At 40.9% G+C, this 16481-nt stretch overlaps 1 pseudogene; it reads right to left on the bottom strand.

Moving 5' to 3' along the window:
- Positions 1 to 3424: 3424 nt before the first annotated feature.
- On the bottom strand, positions 3425 to 4440 carry LOC126263594 (AP-1 complex subunit beta-1-like; annotated as a pseudogene).
- Between the last annotated feature and the right edge of the window lie 12041 nt (positions 4441 to 16481).

Raw genomic sequence — 16481 nt, 5'->3', positions numbered from 1 at the left:
GAGGTAACCTACTGCAGGAGCTTTAGCTATGCAAGCAGCGGTGAGTAGAACAATAATATAAATGAAAATTCATATATACTAGGCGCAGTAATGTTGGTATATATCAAAGACTAAATTGTTGTGTCTCAATCTGATGTGCAATTGAAATTTTGATGTGTGTGTTTACACCCGTAATTTACAGAATCAGAATATTTGATCAGCAACCAAACGATTCTAAATAAGTGTGTCTACAGATTCTGTTCCATCTGTTGTGTAGATATGCTTACTCATTTTAGTTTTTAAATGTCAGCCATGTCCCTGTAATACGGAACAACCAAAACAAAAACAGCACTTATTAACCCTCCCCCACTAACGCCCCAAAATACATATAACTTTCCTAGCAGGTCTCACATTTAAACAATGAATCAAGGGTTCAGAAGACTGGATATTGTTATCAGTTAAACTGTTGTGGAGCAAAAGCGTTTCAACAATTAAGACTGTGGAAAGTCATAAATTACAATTAGGTGTAATCGGAAAGGTATTTTTCATACAAGAGAATAGAATATTTTGAGTTACAGATGTGCACCTGTAATAGCAGAACCGCAACAGTTGTTGATGATTCAGGTCCTTGGATCAAAAATACAAATTAAATCCAAGTTATTGTCCGTGACTGCCAAAAGACTTCCTTTGAATATTATCCCAAACTTTCATTAACAGATTTGTTCTGTGAGAAAAGCCCATTTAAAGTAAATTTTTATTTATTACTAGCAAAGGCGGATTTTTAAGTGCCTCGTTAAATGCTGTGGATTTTAGTCAATTTTTCACGAAAAGGGGACAGTGTCAAATGACCCCTACTGTGGTTTCAGGAGAGAAAGCTGTGTCAGGTGTCGTACGTTTGGTGGGTCAGCTCTGCCTGTCATCGTAAACGTTGACATACTCAAATTTTTTCAACGGAATGCAGGAGCAAAATGACGCCTTTTGAGTGTTACATACGAGCTGTCTGTGTATTCCATTAAACACGGATTCCTTCAGAAGTACAGTGAGATAGGCAAATGTAGCTTGAAGAACAAAATATTAGTCACCATAATGGTAGTGAAAACCTTTGAGTTAAGCCTGAATTATCCGTCGCTTGCCTTCCTGACATTGAATTCCACAGATGTAATTGCAGTGTTGTCCTTATAAATAATGCATAGTACAATATAACATAAATAAATAACATATTAGTATGCAAGATATTTCCTCTCATAAAGCGTACCAGTTCAAAGATAATGTTTTAATATCATACGTAGTAGGAAGCAAGAAAAATCTTGGAATGTACTTATCGCAGTTGAGTTATAGGTACCGGAACACAAGAAAGAGAAGTATGTGAATTAGTGAATATATTTTGATGTAAAATGTAAAAACAAATCCGTAGAACCATTACTTCCTTGTGAATCTGCATCAGCAGAGATTGAATATATTAAGGATATAGATCCTTTGAGGCTTTTCAGTATTATTCTATCGTGGATTTTCTTTTGTTTGATATTTCCTTGAATCTCTGCCAAATTTAAAAATGCTGAGGGTCTTTTTAACACAGGATTGGTGACGACTCAAGTGTCAAATTAACTGATACCCTAAAGCAAATTAAAATAGTATTTTGGCGTTGTTTGCGTCTTAAGAAGAATAGAGGCAGACACTAAATAATTTTTTTTTATATCACTGATCTAATAAATCATAGCATACTGTTAAAATAGAATCTGAATAAGAATATCGGAAAGAAATAGTGGTCTGGCACTACTCATACGTGAGTGTAATGAGAGATCAGCATTAGCAGGGTAACAGACATGCTCGTATAGACTAACGGGCTGTGAGCTAGCTGGCGAGGCATGGAGGTTGACCAGACACGAATGTAGTGCAAATATTGGACTCACGACTACTTGTCTGGTTCACCAGTAAGGCTGAGTGTGGCTTTTATGCCGTTTTTCACGCTCGTTTCGACGAATGCTGGGCTGATCTCCAATCTACAGCTCATAAAAGACACCATTCACAAACAGCTGCAAAACAAAGGTATACAGATCAGCGTTTGCAACATTCGCAGACAGGCGACAAACACAGCTTTCATCCGCTACGTTTAACTTATGGCTGCAGCCACAGGAAGGGTCACATGCAAGAAAGTAAAAAAATAAAAACTAAAGTATGCCAAGTCACGAGAACTATGATATTCGACCACGCTATAAACGTTAGGAGAGAGAAGTTATACGTAGCAAGTGACATTCGTAGCAAGGATCGGAGAATTTATTTTGTATACATGTAAAATTAGACATTACTCACGTTCGTTTAGGAATTAAGCCCTTTAGCGTTAGTTTGTTACTCTTACCTTTTTTAACGGTAACCGTTGAAATCGTATCGTATTTGATTTAACTGTTCAGTAGGCGAAAGTGTTTCAGTAAGAAAAGCGATAGTTGTCAAAGACACAGAGTTCCCTTCATCCTTGAAGCGTAATTACCTCAAGTTAGTGGAGTGGCACAGCTTTCTCGCTGGGAAAAGTGTGTTATTCAATGGCTCTGAGGTAAGATGAAGCACTTTTACAAAAAATATTAGCTTATCGATTATCAACTGATCGTCATGACATTCATCTTCAAATGCGGGCGTTGCAATTGACCAGAAAAGTATAGTTAATGTATTTCAAGGCAAGCCCGAAATCACTATTCAATTTAAACAGAGAGTAACAGAGCTTATAACTATAAACTATGTAAGCGACAAAAATTATCTGGAAAATTTCATTTTATAATTTTAGGTAAATACTGTGTTACAAAGGGTTAAAAAAACATCCATTTTGCAATCATTGTCATCAGTTACTCAAAGTTTTACGATTCATCTTAGAGCCTGTGCGGTCTGATAACGGATTATCCTCTGTCCATTCCTTTAAAAGAACCTAATGGAGAGTTTGCAGCGAAGATTCGAGAACCTCTTGCATGAAGCCCCAAATGTTTTCGTTACACCACCGAAATTTGATAAACCAACGTCTGATCACATCAAAAGATATCTGACATAAGAAAAAATGTGTCCAGCTTTTCCTTGCACGTTATCATTACTGTATGATTTGGCATTATCAGAAAGAGTTATGAATTATTTTCAATTGATATCTTACACATGTGTGAAATGGTAGACAAAGACTAAAAATCATGAATTTTTAAAGTAAAATATTATTTGGAAACATAAAGAGTAGCTACATAAAGCAAAGCATTAGAAGCGTAATGAACATGAACGTATTTCAATTGGATATGTTGAAAATACTCCTACAGCACTTTTGTGTAACATATTTCATAAAATGGCGTTCCAGGATGCAACTTTATTACATATGGATGGATAAGGAAAGAGAATGTCTCTGATAGACGATGTAACGGAAATTTTAATTTCTACAAATTTATTGATAGTGGTGGGATATTTTGTAGAAATATTCAGTTTATACCAGCTTAACATATATTAGGTCATTGTACTTCACAAAGAACACTTTAATTTCATGTTTTAATATATCAGGACGTTTCTGTACAATGAGGTTGATATTTCTAAGTGCAACATACTGGACCTCTGGTTCCGAAGAAAGCAGTGTCACCAGTGGAGGAGCTAGCTTCTTTGTGAGTGTTGACACAAAATCAGAATCTGATGGAAGCCTCTCCATAAATTTCATTAATACCTTCACTGCAGACAAGACAACTGCAGCATTTGCATGGGCCAAACGAGGAGTGATCCGCTCACAGATGCTTTGGGCTTCCCTATCATCCTTTGGACTGTAATTTGCAAGAGAATCTAGAATGAAGACTTGGCCCCACTCTGTACATTCATTAAGAGCTGTTAATAGTTTGTTTATGGTCTGTGCATTCATTTCAATGAGTGGAGAGCCACTTGCACTTGCTTCATTTATTTCAGAGAGAGCAGCCACAGCATTAGCAACCACCATAGGATTGGAGTCAGAAAGAAGATCTTTCAGCTGATCAAGAAATCCCTGGTCTTCAACCAACTGGGCATTGATATCATACAGTTTGGCAACACACACAGCAGCAGTTTTTCTAACATATGGATCTTCATCTTTGAGGCACTTACGCAAAGGCTCACAAAGATATTCAGTTATTTTGTCAACTCTAGTGCAGCCCATTGTTCGAACAGCCAGGGCACGGATTAAAGGATTTGGATCTTCACAATCCTTTACGAAAGTGTTTACTGCCACTATTGCCATGTCAGGCAGACTCTTCGCGTAGTTCATCAAATATAAATACACTAGTTTCTTCAGTTCGAGATTGTCAGTCTGCATACGATTAACGACATCAGGAAATAAAGCAGAAACATCTTTTCCTACTGTCATTGAAGCAATAACTTTTTAACAGCTTCCCGCTTCTTCTCTTTCTTATCATTGTTAAGTTCAGATTTCAGTTCAAATATTTCACCCTTTTTTGTTGTGGTAAAATACTTTGAGTCAGTCATGGCTGGGTGCTAGTTCCCTCGCTTGACAAGTTCCCACCCCACACAGTTCTATGTGGCCACACATTTTTTTCTTCACCATGCACCAAATTAAATTTGGGTTGTGTTGTTACTCCTAAGTGAAAATGGGCAAAAACCGAAAAAACATGTTTTGCAATATCTGGGCCAGTTTACAGACCCACCAAATATCATCAAGACCATTTATTTATATCTGGGACATTTACCTTGTTAGGCAGCGAGTCAATATTTTCGCAATCTCCAAGCATGTTATATTTTGTCGACTGGACAAAAATACACGTGTCGTCACCTCACACCACCTGAGGCTTGTAAAATGCAGAGTCATCAATATTAGTTTTCTGATGGTTTTCTGTCCACTCTGTGACGCCTGATAGCAATTAGATGTGAGAAGCAATTAAGTTGAGGATTCTTTCGGTCTCTGCACGTACAGAAACGCTGATTTACGTTATATTTTTGATAAATATGCTGCTGGGTGTTTCATATTTTTGAATCCCCTTTAAAATACTACAAAACGCAGGAAGTTACGATCTTTACGTAATTTTTGGATAAATTTGATTGTGCGTGAGCATGAGCGCGCACGCGCGTGTGTGTGTGCGTGTGTGTCTGTTCGTGTGTGTGTGTGTGTGTATGCACGATCTTTTGTTTTGAAAACGAAATGAACCTTCTCCTGAAAATTAGGTGCCTACTTTGTAAAAGAGATACCACATACAAGGAGTACGTTTTAAATATACTTCCCTTATTCATTGAAACTACAAGTACTTTCAGACTGGTTGCCTCATTTTCGTACTACACGATAATAGAGTAGTATAAGTCAGCATGTGACGTATTTGTAAGGGGCGTCAAGACTCGCTGCTGTGTGATATTAATTACTGTTTTTCTTCCCCTTCTCTACAGATCTGTTGCGACTATACTGTCCTACTACAACAAAAAAATGTATAATGATAGTAACGACATCCATTTGTTATAAAAAATAGTTGTCACAGGTATTCTGTCTCATAAAAGTAACTCCACTGATCACGACGGATCAGTAATCAATAAATGTGATGTACACGAAACTCGCGGACTTACCCCTCCACATCAGGACTTCCCATACTATGGAAGGCTTTTGGACAATTCCTCGACTTAGCGAGATCCTAGGAGTTTTACGAAAATTTTTAAGCTCTCAGCCAGTTAACCACAGGAAAAGAGTGTAAGCACATTCGTGACTGTGTCCTGCCCTCAACAAACAGCAGTCTTTAGCAAAATGATACTCCTGTCCAGGAATCCTGAGAATGTCTTCTAAAACATCTGCTGTTACAGGAAAGCCATCAGCCATTAATTTAGTACGGTAGCCCCGACTACAACCCCTTTAGAAGTATTATGGGAAGAACAGCCCATCATCCCCAGTATGCACAAATTCACCCTCCCCAGACACCATAAACTTGATCCTGCCTTCATAGTATGCATCCAGACACACATTGTAGAGTCCTCCTCTCTTGGCGACAGTTAAAATTATTCAGCAGAGAAAAAAAACATTGGGCTGAAAAAGTCACATAACACGTTAGTGGGAAGACTAACATAAAAGCAAGTAATGAATTAACAATGAACAAAGTGATAAAATATTATGATGGCACACTTTAATGAAAAGCTCAGTTAAATTCTCAGGAATGTTCAATGTACAACATAATGATAATGTGAAATTAAGATAAAGAAAGATGCTTCTGGTAGCATTAAAGTCAAACGTATCATTGATGGAAATAGCCAGATAATCAGGGAAATAAAATACTTACAACTTTCAACGCATTAAATATCATTAAAGAACAACTTTAAATATGTCGAGCTAAGTTAGCTAAATCAGAATGAATTGTACATCTTACTAATAACAAACACATTACCATCTAATAATACAAACAATCAATCCCACAATCTGGTCCAAGACTAGGGAACCAAAGTAAACGAACTCCAAGCTTCATGGCATAATACTTTGAATCTATTACCGGGAAGGAATAAATCCGACCCACATATCTCTAACAATCGGACATCATCGAAAGTCGTCAAAAAGATACCACTAACCCCGGTGGCAACTGTAGGCGGAAACCCATCACTGTTAGGAGTGCAAGCATATCTTTGGATCCTTTAGGCCTGCAGCTACATTATTAGAGAAGTCAGAGGGACTTGGATGCTCCGCATCGAGAAACACTAAGTTGAAAATGAAGCAAAATTCTTACATCGGTACGATAAAAATGAGATATTTCGGAAAAATTTGGTAAACACGAGGGATTTACAATTTGTTGAACTTCCAAAACATCACAATCCTGGTTTTCAAGGTATACATTATCAGGACGAAAATGTTATTGTCAATGTAGGGTATACGATCTATGAAAAAAAGGAAGCCATGAATATAAGCAAGAATATATCAATGTTTGGAAAAGATTTCTCTGTAAATAAGACGTTTATCAACTCAGTAGTGAATTTTTCTACAGGATCAAATAACTGTCAATACTCAGTCTTTGCTGCCGGAGGCGGCTACACCCTGTCCAATTTATATGCGGCCACCTCATCTGTGAGAGCAACAGCTATAGTCCAGAGAAAAAAGAACAATTTTGGGACCTCCTCGAGAAGGAGATGGCGAAAATAACTACGAAGAATATTAAGATTTTTGTCGACGACTGTAAACTGACGTGGAATAGAAGCAAATTATGAACCGGTACAGGGAAACATTCTACGCACGGAAAGAGCAACACATTTTGAATTGGGTTTTCTCGAACTTTATCGAACGTTTAGTTTAATATCAAACGCAAACTAAGTAAGGAGGAGACACTGCGTCCACTTGGAAACTTGAACGATAAAAAATCGTCCACACGCCCCATTCAAGGTATGCGATGAAGGAAATTAAGAATATTAAAGTACAGACAGGTACCAAGTATCATTTTGATAATTAACTCTCAAGGATAAAAATTCCAACAACTGGAAAGAACAAATGCAGAAATGATGTGACAAAATTAAAAATCAATTAACAAGTACTGGAAGAGTGCCACCAGCAACTAATATTTCAGTCTAAGAACTGAACAGACAGTAGAGAATACAACAAGCAGCTAATGTTTCAATCTTGAAAGGTCGCAAACGGAAACGTAAATGGTTCAACTAGACCTCGCCACCACAATTACGTACGTAGAACACATTCGTTGAAAAAATGAAACTCCCCGAAGGAACATGAAGATTTAAACTCCTTTTGTAAAAGTCGGAGGCACGCAGCCCCTGTGATTCGACATGTAACGCAATTATTTTAGAAATAACAGATGGAAAATATTGATCAGGATATTATAAAGAACAATTTGAGGGCTTTCACTGAAATTCTCATTTCTAGGCTGAAAGTGTATCAATTTCCAGTCAAGTTTTTCAGAGAAAGAAATGGAATGCTGGGCATGAATAAAAATCTAATAGGCTAATACTCTAATACCTTGGCAGCGTGTTTAAGAAAACTGCGAAATTCGAATGAACCAAAAGGGAGATTACCCATACGACAAGCCACTCGAATAGCGACAAACGCGCGTCCACGCAGGTAAGACAGATATTCAACAGAGCATGGATGGCCTAAGGAATAATGTAGCAGGTAGACAGGAATCAATTGTTTCAGAATTCCTGAAGCTGGCGAATGAAGACAATCTGAAGATACTAGCTGAACTCTTTGAGGAGATACAGAGATCTGGTCGGGTATCCTCTGTTTGGCTGCGGCCCTACTCCGCCAACTCCATAAAATGGTGGCTCGGAAGGTGATCAGCCGTTGAAGGCATATGACGTCAGTATCTGTTCTATGGGAGATGCTCTCGTAAACACTACAGAACTGAATTGAAGATTATCTTAATAAACAGACTAATGAGTAACAGGCTAACATCAGGAAAGGACGTTCTTGCCTACAGCAGATTTTCAACTTCATAAACATTATCAGGCATAAAATGTCTGTTAGGTACTACTGTGGGGTCGTATGCACTGAAAAAAAAAACATGCAAGGCTCAGTTGATAGTGAGTCACAGTTGAAAGTTATGGAAGGAATGGAGTGGATGATTCAACAGGTTCTGATCGATACAGGGGCAAAAGTGAATTTCGTTGACAATAACTCGGATAGCTTCCAAAACTGAAACTGGTATCAAACAACTCGATGAAGTTTCTCCACTCCTTTTTATCTGTATGTTGGAAAAGGTCATTCGAGAATGGAGCTAAAAGGATGGGAATGAATAATTATTCAGACTAGGACCCAAACTCAGCCATTTTTTTCAACAACATTAACTCACCAATCAGGAAGATTCATCAACTAACAGAGATAGCTGAGAAAGTAAGATTACAGGTTTCCTTTGAGAAGACAAAATACATTACAAATATCAGTGATAGATGATTTTAAATAAAGGGGAAATTAATGTCGTATAGAAATTTAAATAACTGGTCGGAATAACTGAGCAGAAAATCTTGGAGCAAGAAGCGATTAATCTTAAGATCTGCAAATCTCATCTACCTTATGAAATGACGGAAAGGATCTATAAGAAATGTCAGATAATATTGGAGACAAGTTAAAACTGTATGGTACGGTTGTCTAACCAGAAGGGTTATATGCCTTGAAGATAATGAATTATTTTTGAAAATATTAACTTATTTATTCACTCATTTATTTAACCTGTCATACGTATGGCGACATTAGGCTCTCTATCAAATCTAACCAGATGATTCACTAACTTTACACAACATATATCTGAATAATCACGTAATACTGCATTTGGAAATTGAAAACTGTAGTAGTGCACGTAAAAAAGACACATTTAGAAAGTTAATATTCGCACATGATAAATAGCATAAAAGAAATTATGGGATGTGGGTTTTCAACTGTCAGAATAGCAATGATATAGGGTCATGACTGACAGAAGACAGGAGCATTGGCTATGCTTTTTGACAGACGGGAGATTGGCATTATACTTTATTACTGGGGATGTAAAAATGGAGTGCGCAACTTCCCCTTGAAATCAGGAAGACTTTGATTTTTTTGCATTATGCAGTGAAGCGCCTTCCAGAAGCGGACAGTGGCAAAAGCAAATGATATTGCGAGATGGCAGAGCTAGGATACTAGATAAATGGACCTTGTGTTTCGATTGCGACGTCTTGTTTATTCTCTAGTGGAGGGCAGTGGGTAGCCGGCACACTGCGGAACCTGTAAAGCAGACACTGCGTGCTGTAGACCCGTAACTTGTCTGGCCACAACGATCCTAACTGAGCTAATGAAGAGCCGACAGGCTGTACTGATGGATGTTGCAGATGTAACGCACATAGGCATTCATGGTTATGTCTGACAGTCATGTGTTTTTACCACTCGTGGGTCGTTGAACTACATCTCAATACTAGAGGTTCGGCAGAACGAGTGCTAGCTTAAGTTTACGTTCACATCCTGTGGAAAACGTTTCGAAACTATTTGTGATCAGGGACTCAATTGAAGGTGTTCTGCCACATTGTGATAGTATTTTCTACCCAGTTGAGATGATCTTCCAACGGCACACCAAGTTCTTCACTTGTTTCTGATGTGATATCGGAATATTTTCAAGCTGGATAGGAGCCAAGTGTTTACGAAGTTTTGACGAGTTTACTGAGGTTGGCGCAAAGAGAGGAGCGGAAAAATTTGGGTCCTCAGATTGAGACTACAGTCAGACGAGGAGATTCTAGTCGCAGCTCTCGTTATGAGGGACTTGCATTTGGAACACTCGTCCTGAGCGTGACTTTGCACTGGTATTGGTCTTAACTGTATCAGCAGTCTGGTCCTTAGTTACTCAGACAACTCGCTGTGCCGAGGACAATCTTATAATCTTATTCGTATTAGCTCTGCCGCCTTGACATTCGATTTCCCTGTGTGTACTGCCGTATGAGTGAATGAAATTGGTCAGTGGTATGACTGGGGAATGCGAGTGTCACATGCTGGCACCTACCGATATTTCAGGGCTCCATGAGAGATTAATTGCAATCCATCCAACACATATCCAGCCCACGACTTTGCTTATTTCGGGGCAGTGATGACGAATTACAGGTGCCGCACGTCATAGCTCTGCTGACGCTTGCAGCACGACTGTCACCTCAGACAGTGCTACGCATAGAGAAAGGGGTGTAGTATTGTTGTACCCGCTGGTTTTGGCAAACAGAATCCCAGTCGTCTAAGTTGCTCTCACCTGCACCAACGTAGTACAATTTCTGTGCAGAATAAATCCATCGATGTTTATTCAGCATTAGATAATTTCAGATTGCGTTATCCTTGTTTTCAGCTAGAGTAAACAGACTGAATAGAAAAACCTTATTCTTGGCCATTCAGTCTTTACCCAGTGTACTGATAATTATTTGTTACATCTATTTGTGTAGCCAGGAAGTCATGATTTATTGACACTTCCATTTACTGCTCACGCTGAGAACGAGGCCTGTTTGATTTCCAACTTACAGAGCCCAAAGTTCATCTGGGTATTCGAAAACATTTGCTACAAAAATGGCTTCGCTGAAAATAAAACACAGTCATATGTACAAGGCCGAACACTTAATTTGTCCTGGTTGAGTAATACATGGGTAGAAGGTCCTGAAGAATGTAAACCTGATTGGAGTGGCTGCATGGGAATGGATTAACAAGTGAAAACTTCCTAGTCGAATGAAGACTGACTTCAATAGGCTATCATCAGGTGCCTTTGCTACTATTACACGACATTTAGCGTACAAAGGGTGATCAAAAGTCACTGGTGTTAGGCTTCATCCATTGCTGGTCCCTTTTGTGGCAGCTTGAAGAAGAGCCGTATAAATTGATGACGGATTTAAAGAAGCCAAGTTGATGAATGCAAGAAGAACTATGGAGGACGTTGGGAACTCTCTCATTACCGCTAAATCTGCATGTGTTTACCTGCAAGACTCGCTGGAACTTCACAACAAAATGAGACCAGAAAACGACTTGTTCGTTAACTGTGGTTCTTTCACCATCCGACGTACTTGAAAATTTTTATCTGGAGTCTGGAGTGACATAACCATTGAACCGGTTTCAATGAGATCCTCGAATAGCATTTGTGGATTGGCCGGAGGCAGAGGAGAAACAGCGAAAACGATTGCAACTTGAATTAAGTCCATGCCAGCTTGTTCTCTGGTGTGAGAAGCAATGGTAGAATATGCAGGTGTGTGCAGCATCTCTTCAGAGCTCAACGTGGAGCTACAGGAGGCAAGGCAGAAAAGAAACTGCAAGAACTTGCAAACTTTTATTTCCTGGACTGAGGAACACAATCCGTTTTCTAAAACACCGAAACTCTCTCCGTTATCGACAGAGGTTGTAGCAGTTGAGAACGTGAACTCTGATAAAGCGCTTCAAGTTGAAACACTAGCCTTGAAAGAGACTGAGAACCAAACATTCAATGAGATGCACTGGAAAAGAAAGTTATCTGTTAAATCACTGTCCTCTATAGCCAAGTTTCTAATAATTAACAACAACACAATGTGTGAACCCTAACACTCTCTTATGTCGGATGGTGTGCACAGTAAGGAATGATAAGAGACTTGAAGAAATATTTAGATCCGTATTATGTGCTTATCCTCCATCCTTCTACGACTGATCTGGCTAATGAGGAAGGGAAGCAAGTCTTCAATGATGGCTGGCTTGATTCCAGATCCAAATGAATCACCAATCACACCACATTCAGAGTATGTGTGCACCTAAATTGATTGGGGTCACCTCCTTCATTGTGATGTCTGGCGACACTCAGCTACCTACAGACAGGTTTCAAGCAGTACGCAGATTACATAATTATTCATTATGGGCCAGCAACTGTTTTATTTTATGGATTCAAGCAAGGAAACACAAAAGATGAAGACACTTATGCCGAGCACGTCATCCACTAAGATTGATGTGAAAGTAGAAGATCCATCCATGTAACTGTCAATCAAAGAAAAAGACACTGTATCAACTATATACAAGAAGGGGAAAATTGCATTGTACAGAAAAGTGAAAGTCAACAACAGTCTTCGCAAGAAATTTCTGAACTAGATTGTTTTCACCACCAGTGTTACTTGCACCCTGTTGTTGAAGTTGGCTGCCCTTTCTCCTCCCACACTCCCCCTCCCCCTTCAGCAGCTTTCAGGCAGCATTCGTTTAGAACCTACCACCCTACCAGGTGCAGCAGTGACTGAATGAGAAGAACTGTACGCTCGAGTGCGGGTGGGAGAAGATTGGCGAACACCTGAGATCAATTACAACAGTACGTCCTGCAGCTTCCGGGGAATTACCGTCCCTCGTAGTGTGTGCTTGCAGAGACGCATGCGTCCGTAATTGCGAGTGCAGAAAGAGCGGTCTAAACTGCTAATGTGGTAATTGTTCAGCCCTAGGATATGTTAACAGGGACACGATTATCATACATGAATACATAAATGTTAGGCCGCATCTGACATTCTACATTTTAATTCAATATTACTCCTGAACTCACTTCCTGAAATTCAGAAATTTCAATTAAATATCGTTGCAACATATAAACAAATATGCCTGGTTTCGAAAGAAAAGCCCCCAAAAGCCTCAGTTTTAAAAACGTTATGATTAAAAGTGTTATAATTATAGAACATAATTATTTTACACATCATATATTCATAATTTAAAATCATCTATTCTGAACAGATACTCATACTTAATGTGGCTTTGTCCAGGGAGTGTTCAGAATGGGTTTCTCCGTACCACAGGTTTATATGGCCTAGGCCTGTGGAAGTCTCTTTTCCCTTAAAAAGTAGCGCCCCTTGAGAAGGTGGTGAGGTTGTCGTTCCTTCAAGGGCTTATCACTAACATACCACCGGCCACTAAAATCACAATTTGCTTTGAGAAAGCACAAGACTATCTGAAAAATAGTCATATATATACAAAAACATGTAGAAATTGCGAAACATTTTTAATTTTGAAACCCTATATAACTCTGGAACCGTTCAGTTTAGCAAGATTGTGCACAGGGCTACTGTTGTTCACAATTTTTGCAGATTAAATTGTGAAATGTTTATGAAAAACTGATAAAAACAAATAATTTACCAACTTCTCCGCCCATTCCCCCAAACGAGTCGCTTAAAATGATGTAACATTTTACCAAACAATATGTAGACTCTGTGAAACACTCTGGAGCTGGAAGGAGACTCTCACTTTGGATGTTGAGGTTTTGGGTCTAATTGCACCGTACTATTTCCTCGCTTAGCCCTGGGCCACTATTAGGCCTACTACGAACATCTACATGCAGTAATCCATGATATCGTGAGTGGGGAAGGGTACCTTGTATAGCTCTATTTGCCGTATCCTTTCCCGTTCAACTTGCAAATAGGGCGACACGTAAAAGGCGTTCTATTATATGTGTGTATAAGAGCCCTGCCTGATCTTGTGTTTATAAGCCTTATGTGTAATGTACGTTGGCGGCAGTAGAATCGATCTGCAGTCAGTTTGAAAATCCGGTTCCCTAAATTTTCACAGTCGCGTTCCAATTTGAGTTCGAGAACTACTTCAGTTAATGAAACCCACCAGCAATAAACCAAGCGGCTCGTCTCGGAAATGCTTCGATGTCTTTCTCTAATCCGACCTGTTGCGAATTCCAAACACTTGAGCAATACCGAAGAATGGGTGGCACTAGTGTTCTGTACGCAGTACCATTTACAAATGAACCACTCTTTCCTAAAATCCTCCCAACAAACCTATTTTGATCGTTAACCTTCCCTGTTATTGTCCTTCCGTTCTCGTAGCATTTCACATTTACAATGTTACTTTTATATATTTATTCGACGCGACTATGTGAGGCAGTCCACTACTAATACTGTATTCGAACATTATAGGATTGTTTTCCTAGTCACCTGGATTTCCTTACATTTTCCTGTACTTAGAGCAAGCTGCCGTTCATGGAACCTGTTGTAACTGCGACTGGGACGGTCGCGGAGTTGAAATGACGGAAAGAGGGGCGGGACCTGCGGAGAGGCCTGCGAACAACAACACAACGGGAGAAGACGGTCACGACCAACGAACGGCAGAACGAACAACAAGATCGAACAATGGAGTCACAGGGAACTTAACAAACACCTCGACTTGTGACTTAAAGTGTAAAATGGCCGAAAGGTTAAGACCGAAAACAAAAGGGGTCGGCAATGTTAATAAAATACACAGTTATCAGACAAGTAACATAGGAGGCACACAATTAAAAAAAACATGGCGACAGTTCGGTTTCTGTTCGCATGAGATAAAAAATCACACCCAGCGACAGTATGATGGCCGTTCGCAACACTTCCCAAAAGACACAACATGGAACACTCACTGTAAACACACTCACTGTAAAACACTGCACGAAAATGGCGGCACAAAGATGACACTCCCGAGCCAAAAGCAGAGGGGGGGGGGGTCGTATGCCTTTTCGAGGTCGAGGGAGACAAGCATGGCGGAGCAACGGGAGTTAAGCTGGAGGGAGAGGAGACGAGTGAGGTGGAGGAGTTTGTTATCGGCAGAGAAGGTAGGACGAAAGCCACATTGAGTGTTGGGGGGGAGGTGTTTTTGGCGGGGGTGGTGATGGATGCGCCGGGAAAGGATGGATACCGAGAGCTTGCTGAACACCGATGTGAGACAGATAGGAAGAGGCATCAGATGGAGGCTTGTTGGGTTTGGAGAACATCAGGATACGGGAGGTTTTCCACAGGTCAGGATAGAAGCCAGTGGCAAGGATGACATTGTAGAGGGTGGCAAGAATTGAAAGGAAGGAGGGAGGGCAGTGTTTGAGGTGGTGGTAGGTAATGCAGTCGTGGCTGGGAGCAGTGTTGCGTTTAGTGTGGAGTGTGAGGCTGATGTCCTGTGTAGTCGTGGGAGTGTTGAGTTCAGATGGTGGTGTGTGGCCCAAGTACTGGAAGCTAGGAGTAAGGGGAGGAACATTGGTATTCGTATGGGACATGACGTCAGGGAAGAGGGAATAATCAAAGTGGGGAACATCTGGGATGGAAAAAACATCTGAGAGTTGAGAGGCAAAGTGGTTGGCCTTACTGAGGTTGTCAGGAAAGGGACGGTCATAAGGAGGAGAGGGTACTGGGGGGTGGGGCGGTTCCCAGCAAGGCGGAGCAAAGCAGACCAATAATTGGAAGAGTTTATGGGGATCGTGGTGTTGAGTTGTGTACATGTCTGGCGCCAGGCACGGCGTTTCTTCACAGTAAGCAGGTTGCGGATGTGTCGTTGTAATAGCCGGGGGCGGGTAAGTGTATCCCGGTCACGAGTGCGGAGAAAAGAGCGGTAGAGGCGGCGGGACCCTCGAAGGAGAAGGACAGACTGTGGAGGCAGGGCGGGGCGGTGAGGGTGGATGGCTTTGGTGGGGATATGGGTGGCGACGGCGTCAGACAAGGTCTGGTGCAGCAAGGCAGCAGTGCGAGAGATGTCATCAGGAGACTGGAGGGTAAGGTCATGGCCGTCAACCTGGGTGTGAATGGAATTCCGGTAGGCATCCCAGTTGGCACTGGAGTAATCATGGACAAGTTTAGGAGGGACGTCACTGGCTGCGCGAGAGGCAGGCGCTTAAGTACTCTATCGAGGGCGCCGCTATTGGCCGCTGGAACCACGTGTTCCACTGTGGCGCCCTCACACTAAAAGCGGGCCAGGAAGCGCACGCAGGAACAGCTTGCGGCGCTGGATTGCACAGACCTTTAGGGGTCTACGACGTCCATGCAAGCAGTTGCAGTTGAAATTCATTCTCCTCGGAGGCTTACCGTTTGCTCCCTTTATTTACCCCCTCTGGACGCAATGACCTTAGACGCTCTCACAGATCTTATCGACCAACTCCCTCGCCCATTTCTCCTCCTGGGAGACTTCAATGCCCATCATGTCCTGTGGGGCTCCACTTCTCTTTGCGCTCGAGGTCGAATTTTGGAGAGCCTCCTAACATCTCAAGTGTTGTGCATCCTCAACACAGGTACTCCGACTCATTTCTCTACTGCTACGGGGTCATTCTCCTCCATTGACCTATCTTTCTGCTCTCGAACCCTCACCGACTCTGTTCACTGGGAGGTCACTG

This window comes from Schistocerca nitens, chromosome 6 (assembly GCF_023898315.1).
Source record: "Schistocerca nitens isolate TAMUIC-IGC-003100 chromosome 6, iqSchNite1.1, whole genome shotgun sequence".
NCBI classification, from domain to species: domain Eukaryota; kingdom Metazoa; phylum Arthropoda; class Insecta; order Orthoptera; family Acrididae; genus Schistocerca; species Schistocerca nitens.
Note: the sequence above shows the minus strand (reverse complement) of the source record. Positions and strands in the feature narration are given on the sequence as shown.